We start from the raw sequence: 24,002 nt of genomic DNA, 5'->3' as shown, positions 1-24,002 counted from the left end.
CCTTTTCATTGCTGAAGCCTTGACAAGTGGGGTGGGAGCATGTGTGGGTGATAGGGAGGTCTCTCCTCTGCATCCCTCCCCTGAGGAGGTGACTCAGAGCCATGAAGGCCCGTGGCCTGTTGAAGGGGAAGGCTCATGAGGTGCTCTCAGCAGGGACACCAAGGCTCTGGGGGCAAGGACCTGCCTGTCCCAGCATCTTCTGGTCTTTTCTTCCTAGCTCCCAGGGGAGAATCGAGCCGAAGACTGACTTTATGACATTTGCCAGTAAATGGGTGGATCTGGAGACTCTCGTGCTAAGTGGAAGAAGCCAATCTCCAAAGGTCGAATGTTCTCTCTGATATGAGGACAGAAACACACAACCAAGGGGAGGAGAGGAAGAATAGAAGTTCATTGGATTAGACAAAGGGGAATGAAGGGAGGGGAGGAAGGATGGGATTGGGAAAGACAGTGGAATGACTCGGACATAACTCTTGTATGTTTATATATGGATACTTCACCCGTGAAACCACATCATGTACCACCCCAAGAATGGGAAGTTCTATTCCATGTATGTAGAATACATCAAATTTATTCTAGTATCGTGTACATCTAAAAAGAACAAATAAAAAATGAAAAAAAATTCCCCATTTCCCCCTTGCCACTGACTTACATGACCCACGGACATCGTGATGGCTGCAGGCACATGGCTGTATCTCCAGTGAGAAGAGAGTGGTGAGTGAACTCACGCCTCATGTATTTGACACCTGTCAGAACCAGACACCAAAGACCAGCAGGTCGTGGCTCGAGGACCTGGGGGGCGGTGGCGGGTGTTAGCACCAAGTGACCATGATGCTACAGCTCACGGAGGGCTAGGAAATGGGGATGGTTCTGTTTCAGTCGATCTCGTTATTTCCTTTACTTCTCCAACTCACTTTCGATGAAGTAGGGGATTTTACTGAGTCATTTAGAGAAAATGTAATCATTAAGGGCCTACTGAACGCACGGCACTATTTCAGCGTTGAAAGGAAAACACAAGACCTGAAAGGCGTAAGCCACCGTCCCTGGGGCCTCGCTTCTGTCTGGAAGGTCAGAGGCGGGTAAAAAAACATGACTAACCTCGCCAGGGGGCGAGTGATCGGGAGCATGGCAGGACAAAGTCACACAGGGTTCCCAGAAGGGTGACAGAACATCAGGCACCGAAGGCGTCGGGAGAATCTCAACTCCAGACACAATGAAGGAAGAGGGCAGAACAGCTAAGGGAGGGACAGCCCCCCAGGAGGAGGCCTGGGCCCAGCCTGAATGCTGGCACTTTGGTGACTAGCAGACCTGTGCCTCGGCGTGGGAGACCAGGCGTGGTTGGGAGAGGACTCCTTCTGCAGAGCCTGGCTTCTCCAGCCTCAATCCAGGACGGTGCCTCACTGGGAGCTCCTTGGAGTGAGACTCCCGGGTCAGAACACTTTTTAGTGGGGCTCCAGGTGGTGCATGTTAATGTTGAAAAACTTCTTTGGGACACGAGGAACCCACAGGTTTGGACTCAGGGATGGGAGGGAGGAGCCGTCTGGGACTATTCATAGCAGGTGGCGTGTCAGCTGGAGTAGAGAGAACCTGGGAGCCAGGAGTCTGTTTCCATGATTGAGCTACAGGACGAGGGGACGCCAACGTCACTCTGGATAGCTAGAGGCAGAGGGAGCAGGACGCTGGGTGGGTTGGCCTGGGGACTGGGACAGGCCTTGGGAGCCAGGCAGGACTGAGGGTGGAGGGGAGCATTGGTGGCTGCACACAGAGCCAGGCCTGGGGGCCAGGAAAAGAAAGCAATCAGGGAGGTGTGGGGGGTCAAGTCCTGGGGTTCTGGAATACCTCCAATTCTTCCCCTCTCCAGGAACAGGAAGAGGGCCCCCGAGGAGAAAATAGAAAAACCATAAGGTAGGAAAAAAAAAAAAAGAGGGAAAACTGGGACAAGGATGACTGTGGCTTTCATGCAAAGAAATTTTACTAGAATTTCCATGAGCCTAGAGTTTCACACCGTGAAAATAAAGTCCTGAAAGCACACTTCAATTTGTTAGTGGCACCCATAAAAGCAGGCTCGCTAAACAAATGTTTAGTCTTGGGAATAGACTGCACAACCCAACAAAGGCGAGTGATGAATTTGCTAATTCTTTCCTTTCCCTGTGGAAATAACTACTGCTCAGCAAAACCACCTAACGGTGTGAAAGACTTCCCAAAGACCACAGCAGGGCCGGGACTTTCTGCAGCCTCCTGCTGTGGGGGTGGGGGGCAGTGCAGGATGAGGCTGGGGACCTGGGTAACAGGACCAGGTGGGTCTCCCTCACCCCTCAGCCTCGGTTCCTGCTGCCCACTCTGGGCTGTGGGTTGCATTTCCGTGCTGAGTCTTGCCTCCCCGGCTGGATTCTTTGCTCCTCCTGGTGAGAATTATCTTTGTAGTTCTGCACCTGTCTGCCAGCATCTAGAATCTTGCTCTTGGAGGTGTCGTCTTGGAAGTCCCTGCATTACCTGGATGTTTGTTAGAGATGCAAAATCCCAGATCCCACCCACACCGGTGGTATCAACATCTGCATTTTAACAAGAGCTTCAGGTGATCTGTGTGCGCATCCAAGTGGGGAGTTATGGCTCCCAGCCCTGTACTGCACATTAGGATCACTGGGGGAGTGTTTAAAGACTGTGGGGTACCTGGGATCTGCCTTAGACCACCTATAACTGATGAGAAGAGTAGGCATCAGTATTTCCAGAGGCTTTCCAAGCATTCTGTAATTATTCTATATATATTTTGTGTGTGTATGTGTATGTGTGTGTGTGTGGTACTGGGGATTGAACGCAGCGTCTCATGCATGCTAGGCAAACACCACCAGTGGACGACATCCCCAGCCCTTCTCAAGTATTCTAGAAGAACTGAAGAGTTGTTTCGTGAAATAAAAGCAAAGAACGAATGAATGACAGGGCCTGGGGGCCGAGTGGAGCCCTTGGAGCACTGCTCAGCTCTCTTAGTTTACAGAAGAACCAACAGGCCCAGAGATTTGGAGAAATTAGCCAAAGGTCACAGAGAAGTTAGAGACAAGTTGAGTGAGAAGCCAAGTCATCCGGGTTTAAACCATTCGTTGACATTGCCTTCAAACTGTGGGAGAATTCCTCCCTGTGAGTGTGGCTGGATTTTGGTGACTCACTTTTAGCAATTAGAGAAAGAGCAGGGAGGGGCCATGTGTAACTCCAGAGGCTGGGTCACCAAAGACTCTGCAGTGTCCTGCTCACTCTATCCCATCACCCAGCTGCCATGTTGTGGGGACGCTCAACAGCCTGTAGGGAGGTCCCATGGCCATGGGGATGCACCTTCTGGGATGCAGATCTCCAGGCCCAGCCCAGTCTTCAGATGATGCAGGGAGTGGACTGAGCCCTCAGGAGGAGCCCTGAGCCAGAAGCCCCAGTTGAGAGGCTCCCTGATCCCTGGCCTCAAAAGCAGCATGAGGGGCTGGCGTTGTGGCTCAGTGGTAGAGCACTCGCCTTGTACATGTGAGGCACTGGGTTCCATCCTCAGCACCACATTAAAAAACAAATAAATAAAAATACACCGCGTCCATCTATCACTTAAAAAATATTAAAAAAGAAAAGCAGCATGAGATGCCCCGGTCGATGTCCTAAGCTGCTCCGTGTTGGGGTCCTGCATCGCACAGCCTCGGATGACTAACACACATTCCAGACCTCTGTTATTTCAGCCACAGCCCAGTGGGAGGGACCTCCATGTGGCACCCATTTCTGGGCCACAGAATTTCTATAGACCTGCTGGTCCCAGTCCCTGAGAAGCTGAGGATTTAAGTCAGACAATGACAATAAAAGCAAAGCTGGGGCAGGCGTTGGCACCACCTTGTGGCCCAGCCCAAGCCCACGCGGTCACGCTGTGGTCCCCACTCCTCTCGCTCAGCCCCTTGGGCGTCTACCCAGCCCTTCTGGCTGGCTTCTGTGCCAACATTCCTGCCACTGCCCTCTGCAGCCTGCCTGGCTGTGGGAGCGCTGGGGCAGGGCCAGGTCAGGCTGCAGCAGCGGGCTGAGGAGCAGGAGGCCTTGCCCAGGCTGCCCAGGGTCTGAACAAGGACTCTGGGCTCTTTTCCTGCTCTGCTGGCCTCATAGCTGGGGCTGTGATGGCACTGGAGTGAGAGCGTGGCTGGCTGATTCGACCACATGCAAACAAGCAAATAAACTACCCTCAGCTGATTTGTTAGTCACCAAACCATGGCCTTGTGGCCCAGAAAATGGATGCTAAGACTCAGACGGGGAGGGAAAGGTGGGTCTCCTGTCAGGGACCTTCCGTCTTCTGTACCTCTTTCTCCATTCCTATTCTACCATCCGAAATCTTGAACAGCTGGATTCTTCCCTTTGCCTTATGGATTTTCTTCTAGAACTTTCTTTCTGAGTGGGGCATGCTTAGAACGAGGCCACCAGCGTTCCAAGTGCGAAGTATTTCCTATGAGGCGGTCTCACTAGGTACTTATGATGCCACCTCCCTGCGTTTTGTGAAAACAAGCCTTTGGGAGCTGAGTAGTCCCTTCCAGGGATTGACTGGGGCAGAAGGGGGCTGTGCTTTGGAGCCTGAGGATGTCTTGAGTCTAAACCCAGGTGGCACTGGAGTCTGATGGCGCTGGAACCGTCCTAGCCTGAAGTGTGGCTCCCTGAACTCCCCATGACTTCTTCCCTGGGTCTGCTAAGGTGCTAGGGTGACAAAGAATGCACTTTACAGGGAGAGTGTGACTGGATCCACCCACAGTGACACCCATGTTACCCACAGTGGCCCCTGCCTGTCCAAAACACCATGCTGACTACAAAACCCAGAAACAGTTTGTCTGGAGCCACAGCCTTGACTTCCAACCCATGGTAAGAAGGAAATATTATCAGAATTCTCCAAGGCCCAGGAACATGGGTTTCCTTGGGGTGCCCCCCCGCCCCGGCCTTTGGTTTGATATAAATAATTCAACAACTTTTCCTGGAATTCAAGGTCAGGTACACAGGACATTTCCAGCACAGAGTTCTTATCTGTTATCAACTGAGCTGTAAGCATGGCTTTTGTTCACAGAAGGCTCAACGTTCCATCTCTAGGAGAACGAGACCTTCCCACCCATTCATTCTCCAAACAGGAATAGTAAGAAAAATAAAAGGTGCCATGTACTGACTGTGGAGTCTGCGTTAGACACCACGGCTCCCTTTTCACCAGGGTTACTTTATCCTTATGCCATAAAAAGTAGATATTATTACCGTTTTACAAGTGAAGACACAGACTCACAAGGGAGAAGGACCTGGCGTACTAGGAGGTAACAGCACTGGACTTTAACCCTTTGCACTACCCAAAGCTGCCTGGCCAAGAGCGCGTGGCCAGGAGCACACAGGCACCTGCAGCCTGCACGTGGGGGCTCGGGCCTGTCTGAAGACTCAGGACCCAGAGGCTATAACCCACCATCCTCGACACTCTCCAGGGAGCTGTTCTGCAGGCTTCCTGAGTGAGTGTCACCTTTACTCCAGGCCTGGGGAGCCACAGCCCCGTCACTCAGACAGCTCTTCCCCCAAGCCCAGCCTCAAGTGCCACGTGGGTGAGTGTAGCAAAAAGCCTGGCTGAGGGTGCAGGGTAGGATCCAGGGATATCAAGAGATGGTGCAGCAGCCCAGAAGCTTCCACCCACTCTAAGCATGAAAGGGCAGGGAGAGGGTGGATATGAACACAGGGATAGGAGCTGTGGCCTCAGGTAAAGATGCAGGGCGAACCCCTGCCCTCTGCTTCCCACAAGTGCCTTCCATCTCCTGAGTGTGACTAGAAACCAGAGGGCAGGGGACCTGCCACGTAGTGCCGCCCAGGAGGTCAGCCCGTGGACTCCGAGTTCAAGGACAGTGGGGTGGGAGACATGGGAATGAGCCAGTGCATGGGAAAAAGACCTGTGTTCTTAGTCCTGGGGTCCAGCTTGGACCCCACACATAGTAGGTGATCATAAACCTCAATTAAGAAGAAGGGTGCAGGAGAGAGAGGTATGGAAGCTCAGCTCACCCCCGCACCACAGCTCTGGGGGTGAAGTGGGGTAACTGGTACCAAAAGGCCTGGGAGTGAGCTGGGGGCATGAGGCTGGGGTGTGGGTGCTAAGGAGCTTCAAAAACACCCCGGAAAGGAAAGCCCCTGGGAGAGCCCAGTGGTCAGTGGGGGTAACGTGGTCAGTGGGACACAGATTGTAAGAGAAGGGCAGGCATTGCCTAGCTGGTGGCTGATGTCCAGGGACAGTGGGCCTGTGATATGGGGAAGCCCTGACCTTCCGCAGATAGAAATTCTTGTTCCATCATCAGAACCAGTGAGAAAAGTCACCAAAGTCCTCTCCTGCTGCAAGGTACTCTGCACACAGTAAAAACAACACGGAGCAAAGAGGAAGCACCTGAGCCCAGAGAGGGGTTTCTGTTAAGTAAGTTTTCTACTTTAGGACAGTTTAGACTTACAAAAAAAAGTTGCAGATACAGGACAGAGTTCCCATACACCCCACACCCAATTTTTCCTTTGGTTAAGATCTGTGCTATAATTGTCACATCCGACGAGTCAACTTTGATGCGTTGATCTTAATGCAAGTCCATACTTTATTCATAGCTCTTTAGTTTTCACCAAGAATCCCTTTTCTGTTCCAGGATCCCCCCTCTCCACGATACGGTAGAACACTAATCATCATATCTCTTAGGTGCCTCTAGACTGACAATTTCTCAGACCTTCTTGTTTTTGATGACCTTAGCAGTTTAGGGGAAAGCTGGTCCGGTATTTTGTGGAATTTTCTTAATTGGGATCTGTCTGAGGTTTCTCTCATCATCAGACGGGGTTACGGTGTGAGGCAGGAAGGCCACAGAGACAAGTTCTCATCGCATCCTCTCAAGGGTGTGCCTCGGCAGACTCACACTGTTAGCATTCACCTTGATCACCCCTGAGAATGACGGTCCGGGAAGTGGTTCCTCCTTTCCACACTGTCCTCTTTGGAAGGAAGTCCCTAAGCACAGTCACACTTAAGGGATGGGGAGCAATGCTGTACCTCCTTGAGGGAAGAGCATCTACAGAAGTTATTTGGCATTCTTCTGTAGGGGAGATGTGTCTCTATTTATTAGTTCATTTATGCAATCATTTATTTACGTCAGTGATTGAATAAAGGTATTTATTTTAAACTCTGGGTTTCAATCCAATGCTCTATTTTTTATTTTGTTGCTCTAATTGTTATTTATTTTTTGAGCACCTTCTTATTCTCAGGCATGACAGGATACTCCCTGCTTGCCTTTTTCCTACCTCTGCTCAAGGATCAGTCTCTTCTCCCTGGTTCCTGCACCTGGAGAAGGGCACCAGAGCCAAGCCCTGGGTACCGAGTGAAGGCAGAGTGATGCTTAGATAAAGGGGCATCTGGGGTGCCCTGGCTTCCCTGTCTGGGAGACAGAGAGGCTGGGTGCATGAAGGTGCTGTGATGGATGAGCCAGCAAGGGTGCTGATGATGCTGGTGGCCCAGAGTGTCCTGGACACCTGCCAGGAGGTCTGCCTTTATGGTCCATCAGTGCTGGCCCTGTGACCTCCACCTTCAGCTCTTTGGAGAACTTTCCCTGTCCAAAGGTACTTTCACTGGCATTATGGTTTAGATGTGCGGTGCCCCCCAAAGATCATGTGTGAGACAATGCAAGAAGGTTCAGAGGAGAAACGACTGGGCGAGGAGAGCCTTAACTCAGTCAGTGAATCGATCCCCGACAGGAATAACTGAGTGGTAACTGAAGGCAGGTGGGCTGTGGCTGGAGGAGGTGGGGATTAGGGGTGTGCCTTTGGGGTATATATTTTGTATGTGAGGAGTGGAGTCTCTCTCTGCTTTCTGATCACCATGTGAGCTGCTTCCCTCTGCCCCACACTCCTGCCATGGTGTCCTGCCTCCCTCCAGGCCCGAGGAATGGCGCCTGCTAGCTATAGATTGAGACCTCTGAAACGGTGAGCCTCAAAATAAACCTTTTCTCCTCTTAAATTGTTCTTGTCAGCTCACTGAGTCACAGCAACGGAAAACCTGATGGAAACTCCTAGAGCATCAACGCCAACTGTTTACCTTCACTGAACTTGGAAGTGCAGAAGGATCCAGGCAGAGTACAGGGAGTACTCTTTAAGGGGTCATCGTCACCATCCAGGTCTAGACCCCCTGTTAATATCTGTGGTTCTGATTAGGTGGCCTGGTCTCCATGAAGTCTAATTAAATACAAAAAGCTCCTTAAAAAGTCACAAAAAGATTGAACTTGGCAGGTTCTGGGTGCCTTTGTTAATCCGCACTCGTAAAAGGAGTCTCTTTGTTTGAATTGGTGACAAAGTCCAGAATATTCTCTAAAGAACTGAGGCTTCGAGACTTCAAAGCAGGCTGTGGTAATAGGGGTCAGTTGTTGAGAGCCACAGCCCAAGGGGCCCCAGAACCCTTCAGACTGCCAGCTGATGATTGGCTCACAGCGGCCCCAGCAACTTCTAGCTGATTGGCTTCTCTGCGGTGATGCTCATTGGGCTGTTTCCCCACCCTTTCAGACTGCCGGCTGATGATTGGCTCACAGTGGCCCCAGCAACATCTAGCTGATTGGCTCCTCTGCGGTGATGCTCATTGGGCTGTTTCCCCGCCCTTTCAGACCATGGAGCTGCTCATTGGGGGACTTCTTTGGCTCTGCCCACGCGACCCAGCCAATCGGCCTCAAGAGCAGGAGGATTGTGGGAGGTGGGGAGGCTTGTGGAAGCCGGTGGTGGCAGTTGGGCTCTGAGGGTTTTTCCCGAGGAGCTGTTTTGCTTGGCGTTTGTAGTTCTAAAAATAAAGTTCGTTTCTTTGACAAGTGGCTCCTGATTGTGCCCAGCCAGACTGCGGCAGTCAGTGTTTTTGAGGGCCCACTGGATTCTACAGCTGCAACCTGGATAAGCTCTGTTGAGGGTGAAATTGTTGTTTATGTTTTCTTTTCCTGCTAACAGCCTCAATCGCACAAACCCATCGCTTTTTAAGCCCTTGTTAAGGCGTCACATTAGATGCTGAACTAGAGGTGAAGGGTTTGCTTACGCGCTCACTTGCGGGCAAGGCCGTGGCCTCTGTTATAGACAGAGCCCCTAAGGAGCCTGCATTCTGATGGCGGAACTCCAGCGGACTTCATTGTTTGAACCACAGGACGGGGCTGCAGTTCAAAGCCGTCTTCCTCCTCTTGACAAAGGGCAGCTCCACTGGGGGAGTGCCCACAGCAAGAAGATGGCAAAGGGCCGAGGACAGGGCTGTGCAGGCCATCCCTCTCCAATGCCAAGTGCAGGGCTGTGGGCTGCTGCCTTCGCTCAGAATAGCCATGAATTCTTTGAGAAACCCATCCCTGGTCTTTGAAGCTCAGAAAGTTTTAGGCAGGGCCTAGGAGAAATATCCTAAGGGGTAAAACCCACCATGAGGTCTTGTACCCTTCATTATTCTACCTCTGTGGTTCCCAATAGTCACCATTAGGCCTTCAGGTCTTCCATTAAGTTTAATTATATAAAAAAGCTCATTAAAAAAAATCACAAAAAGATTGAACTTGGCAGGTCTGGGTGTGTTTGCTAATCTGCGTGTTTGTCTTATTTTTCAAAAGGGCTCTGCGTTTCACAATGCATCTCTAAAGAGCAGTGCTCCGAGGGGTCTCTGTGTTTGCGAAACCCACACGTCTTCCTGACGGAGCCCAGCCTGACAGCACTGAGAGGGCGCTTTTTGTTTCTAATCGTGATTTTCATAAATCATTAATTTTAGCGGTTAAACCGTTGGAACTCACTCTTTGGAATCTGAGATATGGTGAAGTCTGGTCCCAGGAAAGGCGTTTTTGAAGAGATAAGAACACCAAAAAGCGACAGAGGCTGGGGGTTGGGGGCGTCTCGCCATGGAGACAGTCTGTCCCTAAAGCCAGAGAAGTGCCTATTCTGAAGGCAGGAGGGCATCAATGACTTTGTTAGCACAGCTGCAAATTTGGTTAAATTAAACCCAACAGGAGAATAATCCACACACAGAGCAGAGGGAAGCAGATAATGTAAACGCAAATGAATACAATTTGAAAGCCTTCCAGAAAGAAACCATTACCGGGGAGAGTTGTCAGCAGGGGGCTGCGGCTGGGGGACCCTGCCTAAGGAGCACACACTCCGTTTCCAGCGAGGGCTCAGATGTCTGCTTAGTAAGCAGAGAAAAGCCAGTTTCAAAAATGTTCAGTGTGGTAGGAAACATGATGCACTAAAACCCACGGCAGCTGAACCATCCCACAGGCCTCCGCCGCTTCCGACTCGGCTGCATTTCCCCAGCAAGTCTCCTAAGGATCTGACCCACCTCTGAGGAAGGGCTCTTTCTGTTGGAGAAAGGGAAGATCTGTATCTTTACTTTTAAGACCTTAGAAGGGGAATAGTGTCATTCAATTGCCTCTTCCAACTGGGGGACCTCTCACCCTTTCAGTACCCTTGTTTGCTGGGACTGGCCCTTGGCACCTCTCTTCCTCCCACTTCCCCAGCCTGGGCCACGTTTCCTCCCAAGCTACCCATGAGTGTGCACTCATGCACACACAGATACATTTGCAGCGATACAAAGATACACACCCACAGATACATACAGACACAGACATACCCAGGCATATCGCACCCCACCCCCACAGCATGCTGTAAGAAGTGAAGAGAAGGCTGGGGAAAGAAAACCTGTAAAGTGGGCACCTGTCACATGGTGGTGGAGGCCTTGAGGACACGGAGCCAGGCTCCTGGGTGCACAGTGATGGGTGTCCCCTGCCTCCCCACCCAGGGTTAGCCATGGAGGACAAGAACTGGCAAGGAGAAGAGAGGTCTGTGGCCAACAAAGAAAAGATCTGTGATGTGCGGGTGGGAAGGCTCAGTGCTCCTCTCTAGAGTTGGTCTCTCGAGTAGAATTTCTTTACTTGACCATCATGGTCTTTACTTGACCATGAGCCATCCTGATGGGCTCCTGCTGACCAGCCCCCGTCCCTGATGGCAGCGTGTGGGAGGGGCTGCCTGGCAGAGGAGCTCGTCAGCACGCGGCAGCTGGGGGGCAGGCAGAGGCGGGCTGCAGCTCTATGCCCCTGACGGAGGGGGTCTGGGCCCCTGGCCTCAGCTCTCCGGGTTAGCCTCCTTACCTACAGACCAGTACGATATTCCCCGTTTGCGGTGGGTGCCAGTGCCACTGGACACACTGCCCTTAGTCATATCAGCCACTGTCGGGTCCCACCGAGGGGGATGCCAGGGCGTGGGGAGGTCCCTCTGAGTTCTCAATCTGGGACCCCGCTAGTTCAGGGGGCTCCTGGCTGTTCTTTCACCTGAGCCCATTTCACCTTCCCTGTGTGCTCCCCTGACTCCAGACAGTTCTGCAGTGAGAGGACCCCGGGGAGGCTCATGAGAGCCACCTCCTGAAATCTCTGTGTGGAGAGGACAGCAAAGCTCCTCTTGGGAGGTTCTTAGAAACACAGGAGGAAACACCTCCCAGCTCTGACCTCAGAAGAACTGTTTCCCAACAGTGTTCATAGATCCCCCACCAAGTTCTGGGCTCACATGTACGTGACAGCATTTATGCCACAGTGTGTGTGCGCGTGTGCGCGCGCGTGCGCGTGTGCATGAAAGAAGTCGTCTAATGATTGATGCTGTGGATAAGAAGAAAAGAGGAGTTTTGGGGTGGGGCTGCTATTTTACACAGTGGGGCCGGGAGGGTTTCTCTGATGAGAAGATGTGTGAGCAGGAACGAGAAGGGAATGAATGGGGCAGAGAAGTCCTGGAGCAGGCGCATTTACCCTGAGCTGGTGTTAGACCGTTCAGTGTGACCAGGGTGTCACTCATGGGGAGGTGGCCAACCCAACAGCACGGTCCAGGAGGCTTACAGAACCTTCTCTGTCCCCTAGAGTGCGGCTGCCCCTTAGCTGCAGGGCCCTGGTGTTCTGAGTCTTGCAGATCAACAGGTTGTTCCAGGGAAGGTAAATACTGCACGTGAACTTGACCTTCAGGAAGTCCCAGTGCAGGGCTGCCAAGGCCCGTTTGCTCATTAAGCTCCTCCTGAGTGCACGTGCCACCTTGGCAGGACTTGCAGAGTGCCATATCTTGGTAAGCGTTTTTCCTGCTGCTATAGCTTAGATCTGGAACATCCTCCAAAGGCCCATGTGTTAAAGGCTTGTCCCTCAGTTCCTGGTGCTATTGGGAACCTTGAAGAGGTGGTGACCAGCGGGAGGTCTTCAGGCCACGGATGGTATGCCCTTACTGTAAGGGGATTATGAGTCCTTTTACTTCTTTTTTTGCTTCCTGGCTATGAGGTTGAGCTCCACACTGTGTTTACAGCATGATATGCTGCTTCCCTACCAGGGGCCTAAAAATAATAGGTATGCATGATCATGCATTTGAACCTCCAAACTTGTGAGCCCCAAATCCCCCTTTTCCATAAGTTGGTGACCTCAGATGTTTGATAAAGGGCTAGAAAGGCCTGGCACACCTGCCTCGTCTAGCTTAAATTGGCACCATTCTCAGGAAGTGAGGGCTGTTATCCTCTCTTGGGAAACTGGAACAGCTACCCAACAAGGACTGTCTTACATCCCACACAGCACAGGAGGTGCCAGGATGTGGGCCCACGTCCCCACGTTGGGGACTGAGTTCCTGCCCATTCTGTCACCTCCTGGCCTTCACCATCCTTGACTGAGCAGTGCTGTCTCCTGAGGTTGAGCCCACTCCAATGGGTCATGTCCAGCCCAACTCTAAGGAGAAGAAAGGTTGCCCAGATGGAAGCAGATCTGGTTCGTTTTAGTCTGGTACAATTTGAGAAGAGTGACCACCTGGGTCTGCTCTCACCCTGAGGAATGGAAAGATGGGCTTCCATTTGCTGCTCTAGTAACCAGCATCCTTCAGCCCTCAACACCTGTAAAGGCTTGGGGCCAGCCAGCTAGGATGCCTGCTGATGCCTCTCTAGAGAACTCAGTGAGATCCAGGGTTTTAGACACCTGTCTGGGTAGAAGCTGTCCCTACAGACCAAGTGGCAAAGGCACGAAGTTAGACATCTCTAATTTGCAGCAGCTCACCTTCTCCCATCTCTGATCTCTGAAAAGACACCAAGTTGAAGTCCTTGAATGTGGGCTGACATCCTGCATTTTACCAGGAGAGAGCTCTTGGGCAAGTCACCCTGCCCTTCTGGGCTGTCCTCTCTTTTCTTGTGCTAGGTGCTGGAGAACACTGGGAAGTGAGACCTGCCTCAGGTCCAGTGCAATGCAGGAGAACACACTCACCGCAGTGCATGCAAAGTGGCCAGCGCTGTTGATTTCCCTTCTCTTGTGAGTTTGTGTTTGAATTTGTGCATAACTATGTGTCTCTTTGTTCTGCTTCTTCCTTTCAATATGACAAGCTCTAAGAAGAGGGAGGGGTAAGGTCTCCGGCTTCTTTTAATTCTCACCAAACTTGGAGCAAGATTTGGAGCCTGTCATCCTATGGGGGAAGCAGTGACCTTTTAAAATGAACACAGAAGCTCCCCAGGGAGGCCTGGAGACCTGTTTGTCTTCTTCAGGCCACCAGGGTGAACAGGAAAGAGGGCTGCCCCAAACCCATCATCCAGTCCACACTCTCGAGAGCTGCACCCAAGGTCCCTCCTGATTAGGACCCAAGGAGGTGGGCAGACTCTTAGACTCTCCCTGGAGGACGGGCATTTGGCTCAGTGGGTCTGTGTCTCCAGAGGCTCCTACTTTTGTTTAATTGATACTGTTAGGGACAAAGAGCTGGTCCTTAGAAAACAGGAGATATTGTGTTTGTCAGAGTCTCGATTCTGCTTTTTCTGTAAACGCAAGGAGGAGCTCAACATTCTACTGTTCCTAGTTTTGCAATCTTCACAAATTAAATATTTGCCTTCAAAAGCAACAACTGTGATAACCATCAGGGCAATATTCCCAAGTGTGTTTCCCTCACACACGCCAGCCACTGGAGTCAAGGCAGAAGACTGTGGGTGGTCTGTTTGGATAATGATTTTCATGTGGAAACCTCAAGTTGGAGAACAACCCGCAGTAATTCTGGAGAAAGTGTGGTCTCCGGCTTCTTAGAGTTGATTCAAAACCCAGTGTCCCAAGAGACTTAAGTATCCTTGCCTTGGTCTCCTCTGTCTATAAAATGAGGAGCAAAACTGCTTAGTGAGTACCGAAGGGACACTTTTGGCAATCACAGGGGCCACAGGAGCAGGTCAGCCTTCCCCAGAGGCCGCCAGGAGAGCCCAGGAGTGTGCTGCATGTACACCTGCCTTAGGGAAGGGTCTCGCTCCCCTGTCTCTCTAAAGATTGAGCTGAAATTCAAAAGGAATTCCACAGAATGTAAATGATACTTATTGGAAATTTTATTGCCCATAACAAAACAAACCCATCAGCAGAAAACCACACTGCAAATCCACCAAAGCACAGTGAATTTGTGCTCTTTACAAATCCCACTGGGCCCAGCTGGCAGCACCCTCTCCCTCAGCTACGCTTCCCAGAGATGCAGAGGAGAGGGCGTCTAGACACCTCCCGAGGTGTGCACTCTGATTTCCCTCCTTCATCAGACAGGAGGTTTTGGAGCAGCCATTTCAAGCCTTTATTAAGGACTAAGTTTGAAAAGAAAATGAGTCCCCAGACTCCACTAAGGTACCTTAAGGAAGCTCAGTGCATTTCAGTATTTTTAAGGATCAGGGGTTTTCTGGGCCAGAGGTGATGTTTACTATGCCAGGATACAGAGCTTCAAACAAATTAGTCGACCACAAACCACACCCACGCGGGTAAATAACGGCCAACCTGATAGATGTCTGTATCCCACACGAGCATCGCCAAGGACTTAGACATTCCTACGCTTCAGTAGGACTCAACCAGACATCAAGGCCATGCATCCACCCTTCCAATTCCTCCCCCACCGCCCATCTGTGTGCTTTCACTGCTGTGGGTTTTCCCGAAACATTCCCTTCCCGACTTCCTGCCTAATTGGCCTCCATGCTCCTATCACAAGGAAGAAAATCAAACTTGCTGGGAGATGCGCAGGGCCGCATGTGCAGCCTGCAGGATCAGCTCTGGCCTGCTGGCCGGATGCACAATCTCTGAACTAGATCCCAGTCCTGCGTTCCTGCCCCCTCTTCTCCCAAGGGCTGGGGGATGCACCTCCATCTCCCCAAGTGGGAAGTGGGCAGGGCGAGGGAGGCTGCCCGTGTCCTGGGCCGGCTGTGGGAGGGCCCAGTGCAAGTTGGGAGGCCACGCTGGTCTCTGCAAGAATGTTAAGTGGTTTCTTCTCTTGCATAACTTACTTAGTCTTGAGAATCTAGTTTCAGACTTTTTCGAAATGCAAGCATGTGTTTCAAGTAGAAGTCTTTAAAATTTTTCTCAGAAAAGGGTGCCTCTGTCGTGTGTCACTTGCCAAGGCAGCAGATGTTGAGTGCACGGGGATCATTCCACATCCCGCCAACTTCGGCTGCCTGCCTTTCCTGACAAGCCAACCTGCCCTCTAAGGAAGAGGCCACCTGGAGACCCAGCTCATCCATGCCAACACTCAGAATACAGCCACCAACCGGACCTTGTGTGGCTTGGCGAGGTGTGATGTGCTGTGGCACGGGCAGAAGAACAATCCTGGACGAATGTCGGCTTTAGTTGATGTATCGTTTTATTGTCCTTCCTGCTCCCAACAACGAAAGCCCATGTCCCTCCCCTGTCCCCCTGCCCAGCACATTCTGGCCCTGGTTCTCTGGGCTTCTCCTCCTGGGTTTCTCTCCCTCCCTCTGCTCTGGCCATTGCCTTCCTGCTGGTAGACCGACATCCTAAGCTTACCCCCTATAGGGGCCTCCACTCTTGTGGTCCCTTGTTTACTTTCTCATTAATCTAGGTATTCACTCCAATGTCATTTTCCCCAGAGGTCCCTGTTCCCACCCTCGCACTTCATCTTGCTGGTCCTGCTTATTTCTTGGTGGCAATGGATTTATTTACTTACATGCTTATCTATTATGGTTTCCCTCCTTGCACTAGAATCTAGGTTCCATGATTATAGGGACATTATCTCTATTATTATCCATGGAACCATTTTTATCACTGCATCCCAGGATAGTACCTGGCATGAAGTAGATGCTCAGAAAAGACTGTTAAATAAACAAATGGGTGCATATTAAGACCTACTTGAAATCCTCCTTTTGTCTCTCTCTTGTGCATGCACATTAAGAATGAGGAGTTGGAAATCTGGCACCATGGATATTTTTGGTAATGAATACTTTGATAGTCACCAGACAGCGACCTTTCATCCTTATCTACAGTCTGGTTTTGCATGTCTTTCCTTAAAAAGTGCTTTATAGCAGCATTGGATTATTGTTGGAAGAATTCTGTTACTTTCAGGAGACTAATATCTTACTTCTGCATTCAGATTCACCTTTTAGTTGCTGGTGTCTAGTCATTGAATGGCACCTGTATCAATCTCAAGGGATCTATAAATATCCAGCTAAGCTTGGCTTCTATGCACCCTGGGCTTCATGTCTATCAGTCACAATAATGTGGTTGTGTTGTCGTTGCTCCTGTTGCGAGTTTTGCCGTGACTCACAAGTAAAAATGCACTTTCTGGCCATGTGTGGAGCAGTCTGGTTTATGGGCTTGTGACATGATGGGTGCAGCTGGGGCCACCAACACAAGGTCATCTTCCTGTGCGAGGCTCGTTATCTGCAAACAACCAAGGGTCACTGACGTGTGTACAAAACTATGGGCACTTCCAGAGGGTACTGAGGCAGGAGTCACTCCACCAGCCTGGGTCTGTTCTACCCTGGGAGCCAGGGTGTCTGACACCTTGGAAACTCAGCCTTTGAGAAATAACAGGTGTTCTGCCCCAGAGAGGGTGGCTCTGCCAACTGGAGTTTGCTTGTTAACTTGGGGTACTTTGATGTCGAAGCAGCCCCTTATCCCCCTACGTGTGTGATTAGATTAACTGGCAATCTTCCTTTGACATGAAAGATCCTATTCATTCATTGGGTATATGTGGGAGACCAGCCTAGCACTTGACTTAACTCCCCTGCTGGGCGACGTGGTGTCAGGCACCCGTGCTGCTGGACTGCCCCGCTCTTCTAGGGTTCCAGTGACTGTGTCTTCGTGCCTGGGTGTGACTTCCTACAGCCCCATGGTGGAGCTATGCTCACCTGTTCCTTTGTAATAGAACCCCTTGCCCTGTTTAGGGTAGAATCTTCCATGGAAATGCCTTGTGTGTGTCCCCTTCTCTTACTGTGCCCTGGGGTGTGGCCTACCCAGGTGTCAGTCAACCTGCTGACAGGGGACACCATGGAGATAGACGCATCCCCATGAAGCCTGACCCCTTGCCTCATTTGAACAGCTTCTCCTCAATAAAAGGGGTCAGCATGTGTGTGCTCTCTCTCTCTCTTCCTGCGGACCCTTAAGGTCAGAGGAGCCATCACAGCGACCCCAAAGAAAAAGGTATTTGTGTCTCTGTGTGGTTATTTCTCGCAGTCCAGCTAGCCCAGTTTACCTGGAGTGGCCCTCAGCCTTTAGTCGTGAACAGAAACCCGGCAGATACATATCTTCATCGAGTGTGCATGATGTGCTGGGGACTCGGATTGCAGGATCCCCTGGTATGCTATTCAGTGAATGCCCCCCTGCTCCACCAAGTCATGGACAGAGCTTTTCCCTTAACTTTGTACACCGCTAACCATCCTCAGGTAATGCTTTGTGCATCCTTAAGGACAAGAATGGAGAGTGAGATAGTCTCTTATCAGCAGAGGTCAAGGGGCTATAGGCATGGCTGAAACCTGAAAGCCATTTAAAAAATTTCTCTTAGATTAATACAGGATATAAGATCGAACAATCTGGATTTACTTAGTTTTGACAGTTTTTTTTTTACTATATAAAAACTGTAAGCACTCAAATCTTTCTTCTATTTCCAAACCTTTGTCAGGATGGCTCACTAGGAAGAAAATTTTGATGGTTTCCTTTTGAGCCCTCGCCCATGACAAGGACAGGAGGAGGGTGAGCTTGTGTCTAGGGTGGACATTACCAGGGGAAATGGAGATGGACTGGTGGTTGTCCTTGTCCCGACCTGACAGACATAAGTGAGCTTTTCAGAGGCCAGGACACAGGTCCTAGGCCCAGCCCCTCCAATGCCTCGCGTTCTGAGTGACTGCTGTTCTCATGAGCATTATTAGCCCATGTGGCTTTGGGCAAGTCGGGGAGCCTCTTTGAGCCTCAATTTCCTTATTGGGAAAATGTTCTGAAAGTGCTTTGTCGTGTTGGTGCTGTGGGAATGTATGGGAGAGGCTACGTAACAACAGTCTGTCTTTCCTAGCTTTATTTATTTAGGAAAATAGTAACCCAAGAGATGGAATAAAAGCCCCGTGTGGAACATACAGATTCAAGAGGACAGCATGGCGGGGGCACACAGGTGGAGGTGAGGGAGGAGACGCAGGTGGCAGCCTCACAGACAGGGGCTTGGGCTTTTGTCTCCTAATTGATCTAATGTGCTGAGTGAATTTAATGTGGGTTAATTAATGACGCTATTGGTGGGTGGAATTACCTAGGCAGAGTCTAAAACAGCATCAAAGGAGCAGGCAGGCAGGTGTCATGGAGGATAATTGGGGAGCAGGGCCCAGAAGAAAATCTGCTAAGGGGTGTGCAGGGGGCCACTGGGCAGGCCAGGGGAGGTGAGGGGAAAGCCAGCCCGCCCAGGGGCTGAGCCACTTAACTAGAGAGGCGGGCTGCCAAATGCCATCCTGTTTACCGCTCCTGTGTTTGAATTTCAGCTTTGCTTCAGTCTTTGAAGCTGGGTTCCTGGGCATTTCTTTGAGAATGAATTCTGTTCTTTGGAAACCACAAAACTCGTTCTCTCAGATCCAGTACCAGCTGAACCTTTCTTCCATCCGTGGTCCCTTGAGACCTCGGAAACTTTTTCACTAGGAGACACTCTGGACTCTAAGGAGCCAACTTCCTTTCGCACCCTGTGAAGTAGGGGTAGGAATAGGTCTGTCTTCCCGCTCTGAACAAATGTTGGTTACTTTTCCAGTGGGAGACACCACGCTAGGCATGAAGAAGAGTGTGAGTCCTGAAACTTCCGAGCTTCACAAATATAGATGCTCCTAAATGTATGATAAGATCATGCAGAGAGATAAGCCCACGAGAAGTGGAAAAATATCGTAGGTTGAAAATGCATGTAAAAACACTTCCCCTACCGAACATACTAGCTCAGCAACACAGCACCCTGTGTCAGTGGTTTCCCTGTCAACTCAGGGCCTGCTGGGAGTTCAGGCTCATCTTGACAGAGGCTCAGACTGCAAGTTGCCAACCCGGGAAAGAATCAAAATTCAAAATTTGGAACTGGGGTTGTGCCTCAGTGGTAGAGCATTTGCCGAGCATGTGTGAGGCACTGGGTTTAAGAGTCAGCACTATATATAAATAAATAAAATCAAGGTCCATTGATAACTAAAATAAATTTTTAAAAAATTCAAAACTTGAAGAACAGTTTCTACTGAATGTGGATCGATTCACACTGTCATAAACAAACAAACAAAAAAAAAATTGTGAACTACGGTTAAGTTGGGGACCCTCTATGTGTCTTGTCAACAACATGAAAATCCTGCTTACAAAAGTAAGCAGCCAGATAGTGGCTGGAAATTTTACTGAATTGTTCTTCCAAAGACCTGTCCTTCTAGGATTACACTCCATCCTTTCTGTCACAAATCAAACTTGTGCTGCCGCTGTACAGCCTGGCTTATTTAGGGGTGGGGCAGGGGACATCAGGTAGCAGGGACCTCCATCTTCTCAGAGATAAAGAACACACATGGGCCACTATTGGGACAAACGATCATTTCCCAAATTTGACAAATCCTCCTTTTTTTGGTGGGCTCTGTTGAAATGTACCTGTAAGAGTTTCAAGTGGCCATGACCTAGAAATCTCAGAGCATCAAGCTGGGCAAAAAAAAAAAAAAAAACCCAGTTTCTGTCATAGATTTTTGAATTGCTTCCTTGGGGAGCCAGGAGGAGGAGCTGGTGCGGGCGGCTGCTCCTCTCTCTCCACCGCTCATTTCAGTCCTCCTGGGGGCAGGTGTCCCACCAACTACGCCCAGTCACCTGACTGCCCACGGCGGCTCCTGCTCCACTAACCTATGGGGGTCACAGCTCCTCTTGATGTTGACCCGGTGCAACAGAGCAGGAGGCACGGTTCAAGCCTCGCCTGCTGTCCCCTGCCAACATCACAAACCCTGGAAGTGCAGGAGCAGGAGCCACAGGATGCTGGGAAATCAGAGCCTGCTCCTGCACGTGATCCTAATCTACCTGGGGCCTGTCAGAGCACCGAGGGGATCTCTTGGCTGGGAATGAAGACCCCAAGTGTCACAAAAAGCCACCCGCCATCCTCAATGCGTCTCCTCCTCCACACAGAGCTAGGGCATCAACGTCTCAGCCTTGATTCAAAACCCACCCGTAAGGTCTCTTAGGACCCTAGGATCGTCTGAGGGTGGGAGGCAGGTACGGAGCCCCAGTAAAGTCCCAGCTGCTACTCACATTGCCTGGGGAGCCAGGCTCAGGGACACACCAGAGAAACACGCTCTTCCTGCACCTTGGAGACGAGCATTGCTTTCAGAGCCCAGATCTTACAGCCGGCAAACCAAATGAGCAACCACCAGTAAAACGGGGGGCTCTGATGTTTTCGCGAAAACAAAGGAACAACAGGTCTGAGAACTGGTAGCACAGACGCAGAGTCATCGGTAAAGCTTGTTCAAACGCAACCCAAAAATGACACGCATTTCAAAAATGCACTCCGGCTTTTCCCTAGCCAATGACATCTCGGTCTCATCCACAGCCCAAGTGTTTGGAAAACCAGAAGGAAAGGATCCAGTCTTACCTGGTCCTGGGCGAGGTCAGCTTCTAGCAGGACATGGTCTATGAGGAGAGCCAGGCAGGTCTTGCGTGGGGCGCCAGGCTCACAGGTGGCCACCGGGACCGCTCTCACAGGCAGGTGCTCCAGGTCCCAGGGTCAACAGGGGTGCCAAGGGCCGGGCACACTTCTGCTCTCAGCCCCACTTCCTTTCTGTTTCAAAGGGCTCCGGGAACTTTTCCTGACTGCTCCTTGTCCTGTCTCCGAGTTTGCAAACAGTTCTCCTGAGGGGGCTTTCCCTGCTGCAACTCACCTGCACCACCTAGAGGTCACTCCTGGCACTGGAGAGGCTGGAGCCCGGGCCCCGTCAGTCTGTGCTTCCACTTTCCCCATGCACCTGGCTGTCCTGGACTTCCTGCCCCTGAAGGGACCAGACAGAATGTATAAAAATTTTTGAATTGTTTTTTTTTTTGAGCGGTGGTAGTGGTGGTGGTGGGGAGTCTGTCTTCTTTCAAAACAACCAGGGCCTTTGGGCACTGGAGTGCTAAAAAGTGAAATTTGCATCAAAACATCATTAATCAAAACTCGTTCACAGAGGGACCCCCCACTGAGATGGCTACAGGCATGGGTGCTGCTGTATCGACTCAGTCTGCATTTAACCTGGAACATGTTTCTGCACATTCCTGCCCTTCCCCCAGCCCCCCACATGTATGGCAAGTCTTGAGTCACCCGCTTCCTCTCTTGCAGGAGACCTCAGCCCACCATCATGCAACTGCAGGCGGCCCTGTGCGCCCCATGTAACTCCAGACGAATGGGTACACCCTATATAACTTCCCATAACTACAGATAACCATGCATACCACACATAACCAGTTAACCAGGGGAGTGTTTGAAACATGAACATTTTGAAAGGACATACCCTTCAATATTGTTCAGCTCCTTCTCAAAAATAAAATGATTAGGGGGAAAAAAAGTCCAACTTTAAAAGAATAAATTCTCTTCTCCTTTTCTTCCCCAGTTCTCCTTATGCAGACAAAGAGAGGAACAACAGAACAACTCCTCCAGGCTAGATTTCTATGTTCTTCTTTTCCAACTTGCCCACTCTGCCTTGGATTCACACGTGAGAAGACTAATTCTACCTCCACAGAGGTGAAACAGAACCGCATTTCCTGTCTTAACCCGACCAGGGTGGACAGTTAACCCAGTTACTGTCGGCTCCCAAAGGAGAATGTCAACCTGGATTTGCAGGTTTGGTAAGACGAGCCCTCACTGGGGGTTTGTGATACATTAAAACTGCTAATATTATTAAAATAGGAACCTGGGAGGATGAATGGGAAGTGCCCTGGGCTAACCATTTCTATTGCATATAATTCTGACCTTGTGGCATGCTCATTTTGATAAATGTGCTTGAGGATGGAGATTATTTTTGCTGTAATTTTTTTTCTACTGGAAATTAAATGGTGATTTTAAATTTACCCAAGGATGGAGGAGAGAGAAAGAGAGAGAGAGAGAAAGAAAATTGCTAAAGGTAAGGAAAAGGATAGGATAAAGAATTAGAATGTGCACAAAATCTGGATAATTTAATAGAAGTCAAAGCAGTTTTTACCCTCTTTTTGAGAAATCCAAAGCATCATGCCATTAAATGGGTATATATATAAAGTTTTTATAATCATCATCTCCAAATGAAATTGAGTATACAAATGAATTCAGTTGATTAAGAGAAAGGATGAAATAAGAGAGCTTATTACTCATCATCATCATTTAAGGTGCCAGAGCCTTGCAGATTCATGATTTTCTGTTTTGCACATTTCCAGAAAGTCTGTGGCAGAAATAGCAAAAGGTTACCAACGATATTTTAAAATAAGTACATGAATCAAGATGGCACACCATGATTGGGAAAATGGAGTTTCCCTGAGCTGTGGAGAATGGGGCATAGTTTAGAACACATGCTTGGTGCACATATGTAACTGGCCTGTCCTTCCTTTTCATCACATAGGCACAAACACATGGCCATCCAGGAACCCTGCAGAGGGCCACGCTGGGCGTGGTGCTGAACTCTACTGTGCTGCAACTTTGGGGGTGATTTTGTAGATGTAGTGGACTTCCATGCCTGTGGAAAACACACAGGGGGGACGGGAGGTGACCTCCGAGGAAAGTGAGACTATTCTGCTCATCCTTATTTAAGATCTGTGTTGTTATTACTAATTTCATTTTGGGTGCGCAGGAAAGAAAATCCTTGCTACCCACACATTCTTCTATGCGAATGTGTTCATGTGTTTATTCATTAGGCCAACTCATAACAAGTATCTCCACCTGCAGGCACTCTTCCAGGGCCCGGGATGCTTCACAATGAGAAAGACAGCCAAAATCTCTGGCCTCAAGGAGCTCAGACTATTTTGGGAGGCAAAGAGTAATCAAGTTATCAAATAAGTATGAAATAGACTTCCTGGCAGCAATAAGGCGGCGAGGGCTGGAGGATGCCTGGGTTATGTGTGTGTCTGTTTATCATTTCACTCTGCTGGTGAGGGCTTCCTGCTATTTAATCACTGTCTAGAAAAGTGGCATCAGTTCAGATACACCTAAACAAGGGTTCTCCTTTTCTGGTAGCCAGCCCCAACATTTGTCTGGCTCTTCCTAACAGCCCACCACAACAAGCCCACTTTGGGTCACCTGCAGAGTTCATCTCAGAATTCCTTCCAAGAAACGAGACTGCTCGTACCATAAAATCCTGTACAAGTATGTGATCAACACTTTGGATGCCGACAGTGGGTGCTTGGGAACACCCACAGAGTTATTTAGAATAAGACAATCACAGCTGTCTGTGGCATGGGATTTGCAGTTACAACTCTGAACCAGAACAGAAACTGTTTTCAAGAAAATCCTGCCCCTACCCTTATGGGGTGAGGGGAGCAGGCTCCCAGGGATCCTCCTGAGCTTTCCTAAGGAGATGCATTTTCCCTAGCTCTGTGAACACTGCACGGGCCCGTCCTCCCAAAGCAAAGACGGGCTAGTTTCAAAAGTGTTACCTCTGACCCTGCTGCCCGCACCTCTCACACCTCTATAGCCGGAAACAGTGATTCAAGTCGCTCTTGGAAGCCCCACCTGCCTGCAAACCGATGCCCAAAATGTCAAAATGGAGTCAGATAGTAAGGAGGAGCCCAGCCAGTAGGTGAGATGCAGGCGGGGGTTCATGAAGGGTGGTTCTTTGC

At 50.1% G+C, this 24,002-nt stretch overlaps 1 protein-coding gene across 2 annotated transcripts in view; it reads right to left on the bottom strand.

Annotated features, from left to right (window-relative positions):
- The window catches only part of Edar (ectodysplasin A receptor), an 89,774-nt gene extending 68,611 nt beyond the window's left edge, over positions 1-21,163 (bottom strand). For both annotated transcript variants that reach the window (XM_040270880.2, XM_078028834.1), the window contains exon 1: positions 20,821-21,163. The gene's annotated coding sequence lies outside the window, so the exon portion shown is untranslated. The remainder of the gene's footprint in view (positions 1-20,820) is intronic.
- Between the last annotated feature and the right edge of the window lie 2,839 nt (positions 21,164-24,002).

This window comes from Ictidomys tridecemlineatus, chromosome 12, assembly GCF_052094955.1.
Source record: "Ictidomys tridecemlineatus isolate mIctTri1 chromosome 12, mIctTri1.hap1, whole genome shotgun sequence".
In the NCBI taxonomy this organism is placed as follows: domain Eukaryota; kingdom Metazoa; phylum Chordata; class Mammalia; order Rodentia; family Sciuridae; genus Ictidomys; species Ictidomys tridecemlineatus.
The sequence above is the reverse complement of the archived record's forward strand: the minus strand, read 5'-3'. Positions and strand labels throughout refer to the sequence as shown.